The following is a 10641-nucleotide window of genomic DNA, read 5'->3' on the forward strand; positions in this document are numbered from 1 at the left end:
TGCGGGTGCCAAACGTCATTCCATTATTACGACCATTCGTATGTCGTTGTTACCAGTCGATAGCATGGTGCAATTATCACATTTTACCTTAATATAAATCCGGTTTAAGGTAGTTAGTACAGCAGTAGTTACTATAAAACTAAGCTACAGTACTACAATGATTTACCCATTACATATTTTTAGTGATAACCTCACTTGAACTTTAATGTACAAACTATATTTTGTTAAAAGATAGTTGCACTTGGGAAATTACACACTTTTACAACAAACGAACAAACAAAACAGTTAAGCCTTGGTAGAAGGCTACTTTATTAGAAAATATAGTTTTTTCTGAGAGATTCAAACTTTTACAAACACTTACATACATTTCATGAACTTATACTTGAGACATGTTCAAACGTTTTTGATAACAGACACTGACACTAAAATACTTATGAACTCACCAGTTTAATGCTGATAAACTCTTTCAAAATAACTTGTATTCTCAGGTCATCAGTAGACAGGTACCGATGCCAGCTTTTGAGGAGATGGAGCGCATTCAAGACTCATCATATTATTATTTTGATTTACCTTATATTTTTGGTGTCTAAAACTGTACAGAACACGCTTGTATTAAAATTATATATTTAATGCAATGGATGATGTTGTTTGCTTATTTACATTTACTGTGTTGTGATACTTTACATGACGTCCTCTGCCCCAGAACGTTCCTGCCGTTCTTGGTTTTGGGGTGTGACAGCGAACGCACAAGATTCCTATGGATTATGAAATGATATACATTTGTATCTAATTACGACATGATTAATTTATTTGATAGGGACATACACTTCTAGTTGCGGAAACACCCCATTACAAGTGTTTGGAAGGACCCGGGTGACATTTAAGGACTTGCATGACTAGGGAATGGAGTTTACTCTTCAAGAGTAAACTCCTTAAGGAGTTTACTGCCCTAAATACCCCATCCATATGAGTTCACGGCCGTGAACTCATGGAGGGTGCTTTTGGATGCAAAATGGCTTCAAAATACAAGGATAATTTAGCTAGGAATTTATCTAGGGCATTAGGATGAATTTAGACTTACTTAAATACCATTTATTGGAGTTTACAGCAGTAAACATGGAGTTTACAGCCGTAAACTCCCCCCTCACATCCAATCCTTAAAGTTTTGGTCCTTAAACAATCACATGTGATTTCAATGATTTTTCCAAAGCCTTGTATGTATTTTAGGGGACTTTTGGCATGATTCTTGGAGTTTACGGCCCATGAACCCCCTCATGGCCGTGAACTCCTTAGATGGATGTTTTATAATGTTTTAAGGTCCAAATCTTGTTTGTGCTCACTTCTAGAATTTATCCCAAGGCTTATGGTGTGTGTAAATGGCATTTTAACACACTAAAAGGAGTTTACTCCCCATGATAATGAGTTTACGGCCCAAGCATGATCTTGGGCAATAAACTCATGTTTACTCCCCTAAATTAATGTTCAAGGTGTTCCAAGGCCAAATCTAATATTCTACAATTCATATCTAAGCTTCAGTGGAGTTTTGGAAGGGTTTAAGGGCATAAAAACCCCATTTATATGAGTTTACGGCTCAAGCATGTTCTTGGGCAGTAAACTCATGTTTATGCTTCAAAATCCATGTTTAAGGCATTCTAAGTCCATTCCATTAAGCCATTAAGCCATATCTAAGCTCCAAAGGTCGATTGGAAGGGTTTTTGGGCTCTAAAACCCAATTTATGTGAGTTCACGGCCTAGGACTGTTCTAGGGCCGTAAACTCATGAATATGGTCCTATTCCATGATTTGAACTCGAATTTGAAGGCCTAAGATGTTATACTAGGAGTTAGGGTAGTTACCTTGGTGATTTGGAGCTTAAATTTGATGATTTTGAACCCTTAAACTTGGTTTGAGGAGAGATGTTAGAGAGAGAGTAGAGAGAGGAAGCAAAAGCTTCAAATGAATGTTTGAACACATTTAAATAGGTCTCAAAACTTGGGCACGGAGGAATTCTACCCGATACCGACATTAAACGGGGCTTTTGGTCGCACCCGATTAAGTTTCCGTAACCCGGCGGGGACATTTCTATAATTTCTGAAATAAACATTTTGGGCTAAATTCATGAGTTCCTAAGGGGTTTGGACACTCCTTAGATTATAATAAACATATAAGTTTAAATAATTTAACCCAAAACGAAATCGGAACGAATTGATAAACGGTGCATTTTTACAGGTAAAACGGGTTTTCGGCGATGGACAACTTCGGGTTGTGACAGTCATGGTCGCATGAACAGCAACAACATGTTGCTTCTTTGAGAACCTTTGAGTGGGCTGTCCCTTTCTCTTACTTCCAGACTTTAGCTTACTGCTCTTAGGCTTGGCGTTTGGAGTTCCTTGATAAGCTCTCACTTGTTGGTTTCCATGTTCGTTCCTTCGGCTGGAGTTGTCAATGCTATTCCTGCCTCCATTGGTGTTGTTTGCATTGATTTGTGCCATAGCAGCAGTTACTGCTGCTGTTACAGCAGCTTGGAATGTAGCAGAGTCCATTTGCAGGAGCGGTGTCTCGCAGGTGTGCTTGTTATTCCCGCGAGATAGCATTTTCCTGCTGCATGTTGAGAAGCCAAATCGTAAGTAATGATCATCATTCCTGGTTGTACTCTATAAATTTTGCATCTTGTTGTATAATTCTCACTGCTTCCATCTACATCCCTATGATGTATTTACGGTAGTAGGTAATCGCAAATTTGGCACGATTGTTATGTCTACCCTTAGAGGATATGGATTGTTTCAGTTTCGAAATCCTTAAGTATCTAGCGGTTTTGTGGGTTAGGTTGTGCATATACTTCAATTTATGTAGTAATATGAAACAAAGATAGCATATAATTGTCCCATTGGTAAGTACCATCTTAGTACACGAAAGAGAGTCATATTGGATTGTAAGGGGGAAAAGAAAAGGTCGATCCGAATTGTGGCGGAAAGTGTCTGGTAGTGGTGCTGATGAAGTGGATGCACCTCGGAGACGAGCTACTTGTTGCTCGGTATCTCGTGGTCGTACCTCCCAAACTAACTGTTTTGCTCGGGAGTCTCCGTTCACTTCCTGTGTTTGTCTCTCATCTCCCTCAATAGCAAACCGCATTTGTTCCGTTCGATTTGGAGTGTCCTGAGCTTGGTTATCGATACCTCGGGTGCGCCGGACCATGACTGGGAGGGCCCGGTTAGCTGTTCCACTATGACTAAGATCGAAGAGACCTCGGTTACTACTGTAGCGTGGTTGTATCACCTGCTGGTGACTCTATCTCCTAATATCATGTGCCTAAGGGGGCATGGGGACATCAAGGCCCATACGATAAGCTGGTACTCTGGCTTTGTATGGAGGATTGATGACATTGGATTATGCATCAAAGTTATCATCATCGCCCTTGAGCTCTTCCTCTTCGAGGTCTTCTACTGACTTAATGGGTCCAGCTACAAGTTCTACTCCATGTTCCTCCCCTGGTTCTTCCTCTGGGTCGAGCCACCCTGCTTTTCCCTGACTAGGGAGATAGGGGTTTCCTGGCTAATGATATCCATCTATAGTCTATTGCACGAACAGGTATAAACACTACAAACAAATAGCATACCAATTACTCCTATAGTAATTTAGTTTTGTTTAGGTTTTGTTCTATAAGCTCTATGGATAATTAAATGGTAAGTTTTTGATTCATTGTCCATCACAATTACTCTCGAACACATGTTGGTCGTATTTTGAATGAATGTTGTTGATAAGGCTACATTCACTCCCAATACGACTACATAACTGCCCGAGTTTAATAGTGATTTTCAAATCCTCAAAAGACTTTAACTGTTCTTGTTGTGTTATTATTGTAAAATGCACACAAAGGTATGTATTTTAATTATTATGTTCAGAGTTGTTTAGTCCCTTTGTATTTGTAGTTGCATATCCTGCATGATTACATATGCTAGTTCACTATAAACAATGCTCTGATACCAATCTGTCACACCGCCAAACCAAACGGCGGAAACGTCCGGGGGCTTGTGCGTGACTTCATCTTGAAATATCATTACAGTGAATATAATTGAAACATAACATCATCATCACACATGTAATATAACAAAATTCATTGTTTACATCAAGTATTGTATCTGAATATTACATGCCAAAATAGTAACAGTCTGATGAAACAAAATATAACACAATATCCATTAGTTTGTTTCGTTCATCTTGATTCAACGGTTTCCTGAGAATACAAGTTATTTTGAAAAACGTCAACATATATAATGTTGGTGAGTTCATAAGCATGTTTGTGAAAATGATTTGTATAACTTTGAAAACCACTAGAAAATCCGATATTTTCTGCAAACTGTTTAGTAAGTTTGTGTCAGATCTTGTATTAATGCATGTGTGTTTTTGTTTATTTGACTAAAAGGGGTAAAGAGAATGTAGAGAGAATGTGAAGAGCATGTAAAGAGATTGTCCCCAGACAACCCGATGTTGTCTGTAAAAGAGAAAGCTGCCATACCAACCACCGAGGTTGAGTACTAGTACGGGAATGTTTCCGAGTAATCCAAAAGAAAGAGAAGGGTCTTCCGTAAACTTCATAACGTTAATTCCTCTAAGTGAGTCGTCATAACCATACTAAATAATGACAATGTCGCCTGTCTTGGTGTTGTTGGACGTCGGTTTTGACTTTGATTGTAATGTTTTCATCACCCTAGACTAAGTTAGTCTAACTGTAGCGAACAGCTCAGGTGTGGGGTGTCATCCCCGTATAGATCTATACACAAATCCCCGCTCTCCCTCAAAGAGACTCTGGTTATAACTACAGGCTACGATCGTACACTTAATGGGTGCCAACCAACAAAACTCACTAGATCCTTCATCGAATTTACGCGAAGAAAGGTATAATGTCATTCCAGACCCAATTAACCATGTAACTGAACCAATAAGGCATCGCTAAACATGTAAATCATTTAAAGGCCCAAATTGGCATGAAATTATATAATATGGGCTCGAAATATATATGAAAGGACAACTATGACCCATTTCACATGTAAAGTGTTTACAGGCCCAAATAGCACACAAATAGTATCCAAGGTCCGTCGCATATGTTAATGGGTCAATGAGGCCCAATAAAAATATAAATAGTATACAGGACCTCTCACACATAGGAATGGGCCACTAAAGCCCAACAACCTAGAAAATTATCAAATTAATCCATTTGTTAGTTTATCGTTGGTTTTAGTTCAAGTATTCACTAAAATATCAAAAGAAAGAAGAACACATATAAAATTCATTCCTAGGCCCAATAAACATGTAAGTGAACCACTAAGACCCACTATACGTGTCTACTATTTCCAGGCTCAAAAGGAAAATGAATGTATATCCTGAGCCCAATATACAAGTAAAAGGACATTAAGGTTCACTAAACATGTATATTATTTCCAGGCCCAAGAAGGATATGAATATCTATCCCGAGCCCAATATACATGTAAAAGGACACTAAGGCCCACTAAACATGTATATTATTTCCAGGCCCAATAAGGATATGAATATCGTTTTTAACCCGTTTGTTATTGTTTTGTTTATTTTAGCTTGATTATTTACAAAATTGATATATAAAGCCCACTCTTTGTAAAAATGACGTTCTTGGCCCAATAAGTCACCAAGTTTTCAATTAAGGCCCAATTATAGTAAAAATAACACTTTAGCCCCCATTTCGTTTCAAAACTTGTGTTTTTGACTAGTTTGTGGTAAAAATAACATTTTAAACCCATTTTTGTCAAAAAAAAAATCATTTTTGGCTTGATTTTTTATGAAATACTCATTTTTCTGGTTTTTGACTTTTCTGACCTAGTTGTTGAAAGATTTGTAGAAAAATCATCGTAAGTCGAAATTTGGATCTGTAAATTCTGGAAGTTTGGTAATTGTTTCTACTTTGTGCACAATTTTTGTCATATTTTTTAGTGGCCTATAACAAGTGTGAAATAGCTCACCTTCACAGGCTGGTCCGAAATTTATTCAAATCTGATAGGCAGTTTTGTAAAATTCGCCAAAAATTGTAGAAATATCGTATGAAAGCTTGAGAGTATTCATTTTAAAGGTATAAATCTGAAATTTATCCATGTAAAACAGTTTTGAAAAATACTTCCATTAAGAGGGTCAAAACAATCCGATATTGGACCAAAACTTTTCTGTCAAGGGCTGTTTTATAAGTTTAATTTGTAGATCTTAGAACACAACACTCAATTTTGCTATTTAAAGTGTATAAATCCTAGATCTACTAGTTTATATGTGATAAAACATACTTTTCTCAATGTTCTTATGAAGATCTAAGTGATAAACTTCAAGTTCCTAACATATTTTTAGATTAATGAAGTAACCAACACATAATCACCAAATAATTCATGGAAAACACACATAGTCATGCATATACACATAGATCTACACAAATCAACTTGTATTCTTCCCCAAAAACAAGTAAAAACCAAAACAAGGGGGTATGAACTCACCTTGAGGTGATGGATTGGTTTTGATGAAGAAATGGAAGAAGATTTTTGATCCTAGCAAGCTTTCTTGAGTAGATCTTGAACTTAGATGGTTCTAAGAACATGATCCACAAATATATAGATGTAAGAGGAGACTTTTGAAGAAATCAAGAAGCTAAACCATGGATCTAAGAAAAACTTACCAAAGATGATGATCTAGGTGAAGATCCTCTTGAAACTACACCAAAACTCAAGAATTTAGAGGGGAAATGTAGGAGAGTTCTTAAGAGACTTCTTTTGAGAGTTTTAGAAAGTAAGAATAATGGTGAGGAGGCCTTATGGCCGTGAGTTTTGAAGAGGGGAGAGTGAGAGAGAAGGCTTTCCTAGTTATATGAGATTTTACCTTGTTGTATGTGGGGTTTTGGTGCATGGGTGACCACCATGCAATATTGAGGTGACACTTGCTCATAATTTCTCATTTCTTCTTTTTTTTGTCTAGTAAGCACCTTGGGCCAAGAATTTGGGCTAGGAGGAAGGAGTTGAATTGATTTGGGCTCAATCTTGGCTTTGCTCAATTTTTATGAAGTTTAACAATACTTTTCGGCCCATTGGGCCTTTAAGGTAGTTCACGACCCAAATAGTATAAAGAATGGGTTTTATGGTCCATTAGGGTTAGTTGGAGTTGTTATGGCCCAATAAGACCCGTTAAGGGTAAACTAATTTATTTTGGACCCAAAATGGCCCAAAATGCCATGTTTTATAGAAGTGGGTCCAATTAGAGACCATTTAGGGTTCCTGGGCCCCAAAATAGTCGGTTTGGATACTTATTGGCTCATTAGGCCCAATAAGAATGTCCTAGACCATAATAGCCTTGAATCGGAATATTTAGAGTTTCAACTCTTTGTTGAACATGAGAAATGTATTTGAATGAGCATAGAGTATGATATTCTCTTAGAGAACCAGTTATTGTACTGGTTGAATGATTATAGGAGAATGGAATTCCCTAGCAAAAATGCTAGTTGTGACACTATGTTAGTGACCGTTTAGATCGGTATCCTGGTTAGGATGTTGCTATGCTATATGATTTGTTAGATCGGTTTGTTATCTATAGACTATTATGTGATTATCTGTTATATGTGCACATGGTTGTTTCATTAGGGTTTGGGTTGAGGCGGGTACTGCTTTGGGTTGTAGGCCTACATACCCAGGGCGTACCGGATAAACTGTAGGCCCAGGAGGACACCTAGTCAGGCCGAAGGCCCGGCGGGCGGTCCAGATAGGATTAAGGCCCGAGAGGGCGGTCCAGACGTGTCACGGTTCGGAGAGTGGGCTAGATAGTTTGAAGGTCCGGTGCGGGTGGTCCAGTCATACTGTAGACTCAGAGAGTGGACCAGGTGGACTAAAGGCTCGGTGCGGGCGGACCAGTCACACTGTAGACTCATGATGCAAGGTTGTTCTGTTAATTATATGTTGTATGATATGGTTACTTGTATGGCATTGGTATTTTCGAGGAACTCACTAAGCTTTTGGGCTTACAGTTTCAGTTTATTGTTTCAAGTACATCAAGGAATCGCGGCAAGGCGAAGGCATGATCGTACAGCTCCTCATGAATTGTTTATGTTTCCGGGAAAACTCTGATATTAGATATTTTGAAAACGAAATTTGTAATGATGAATGGTTTTAAATGTTTTGAAAAAGTTTTAATTTGGCATGACATTTTTGGATGTTACAAGTTGGTATCAGAGCCTTGGTTTGAGTGAATTAGAGGAACATTTGTGTGAATCCAGTCTCAAATAAAGGAACGATTTTCAAAATGATTTTTAAATGGTTTTCAAAATAAGTAAAGGAGGATGTGAAGTGTACGATCAGCTAGAGCCAGTAAGTAAAACCCAAAATACCATACAGTTATTTGATTATGTGATATTTTAGAACAACATGCTAGTATTACGCTAGGGATCTTCAGGAATTGCATTATAGAATCGCCTGATCACATGATGACTGCTAGCCTAGGGATTCCTTTATATGAAGTCGACATCATTATTATAGTTGCTTAGTGTATGCATCACAGTTATACATAATGAAGACCTTATAGCCTGAGAATGTTTGATTTGGCCTTATGTTCTGTTCTTGTCTGATTAGGATCTTAGGGTAGGATTGGATATTCGAAAGTCTATGGGGTCCATCATTATGTATGGCTAGCATACACTAGTTTTGTAGGGTTAGTGGAAGTTTCATGGATAGGTGGGTTGTGCGAGGCCAATAGGCCAGTTAAGAGATATTTAGCATTTCCTTTAAGAGTGAGGATAGAGCGCTCGCTATATTTGTGTGTATTGTTAGGGAATTGTGATGATACTTGGGACAAATATGGGTAGGTGTGGAAGGTATTATGGGCCCGTACTACTGAAACAAAAGACCCATACGCATATCAAGGAAGTCACAACCCCTAGGGTTTTGGTTAGGAGTTGGTTCCTGGGTTGTTATCAGGAGTATCTGATATCTTTCTGGTATGTTTTCAGTATGGTGGTTACACGACGACTCGTGACGGGGTCCGGGTAATGATCAGGAGAGGACAGACAGGAGTAGCCGGTGAGACTATCGGCCAGATGAGGCTCGACTAGATAGATGAATAGATCTGGGAGATCCTGCATGATGTGGTTGCTGCTATGTTCCGAGCTCAGTTACCGGAGATGTTTGGGTCTATTGTGACCGCTATGGTTGAGTACTTTGACGAGCACTATGTGGCCCTTGCGGAGGCGGCTGCCACGGCAGCTACTTCAGTTGTATCAGCGTCAGGGGTAGGAGCCAGTCATGCTTTTCAGTATCGGGACTTCGATAACACGAAGCCCCCGACTTTCGATGGGATTTAGGACACTATCATATCCATGAGGTTGCTATTGTACATCGAGGGATGCCTTTTCACATGTTCCTGCCCGGCTGACCAGAAGGTCGGGTGTGCCCTGAACATGTTGAGGTCTAAGGCGAAGGACTGGTGGAGGTTGATGACAGGGTCTTATTTAGATGAGCAGAGAGCTATAGTTTCTTGGGATCAATTTAAGGAGATGTTCTACTCCCGTTACACTCCGCGATTCGAGCATGAGCAACTAGCTCAAGAGTTCTTGGAGTTAAGACAGGGTGTAGAGTCGGTGACGGAGATCACCCGTATGTGCACTGAGAGGGCGATGTTATGCCTAGAGTTTCCTTGCAAGCAGGCTCAGATGACGCATTATTTGAGCATGATCAAGACTGACATTAGACAATTTGTTGCTACCCAACGATGTGATATGTTACTGGATTTACAGGAGCCCGCCAGGCGGCGGGAGTTGGAGATTGAGTTACAGTTGCGAGAGCAGAGGCAGACCCCGATGCAGTCTCAGCTGGCGCCGAAGCGGACCAAGACCGCTGATTCTAGGGTTGGAGAACAGAGCAACTGCACTTTTGGAAAGTGCAGGAAGGCTCATATTGGAGTTTGTAGGTACGGTGGTGCATGCCGCAAGTGCGGAAAGGAGGGGAATTATGCGAGGGATTGTCGCCGGTTGGCCCCGGTTCAGGACATGAGGATTTGTTATCACTACCATCAGGTTAATTGGTCACGTGAAGACCAACTGTCCACAGCTAGTTGCTAGGTCGGTGTAGGCTCCAACGTCGGCTGCATTGAGGATTACTGACAGGGGTCAGGGTAGAGCAGATCCCCCGAGGGCTTAGGGATGTTCCTTCCAGATTACAGTAAAGGAGGCTAGGAGAGTGCCAAATGCAGTTGTTGGTATGTTTCTATCTATATCTTATTGTTATAATTATATTCTTAATTTTCCATCCCTTTTGCGTATGGCATAGGATAGTTTCGATAATTTAGTAATAAGGGTTGTAGACGGTTAGTATCTAGGGTTGATGGTGATCAGAAGTTAGGATATAGGATCACCATTCCAGGGCCAAAAATTATAAATTGGAGATGTAGAAGTGTCACCGGGATTTTAGTTCCTTTTGAAGTTCGGATGCTCCATGCCAGGAGGTTTGTTTTGCGGAGATTATTCGTTCCAGGATTCACCATTCTATGGTGAAGTGTGGAAATGCTTGGTTAGGATGGTTAAGTACTGTTTTGATTTCGCCACTAGTAGGTAGTGGTTAGTGTCCCAAGTGAGGGAGAATTAGGAATTTTCGGATGG

The sequence above is a fragment of the Lactuca sativa genome, chromosome 3, assembly GCF_002870075.4.
Source record: "Lactuca sativa cultivar Salinas chromosome 3, Lsat_Salinas_v11, whole genome shotgun sequence".
In the NCBI taxonomy this organism is placed as follows: Eukaryota; Viridiplantae; Streptophyta; class Magnoliopsida; order Asterales; family Asteraceae; genus Lactuca; species Lactuca sativa.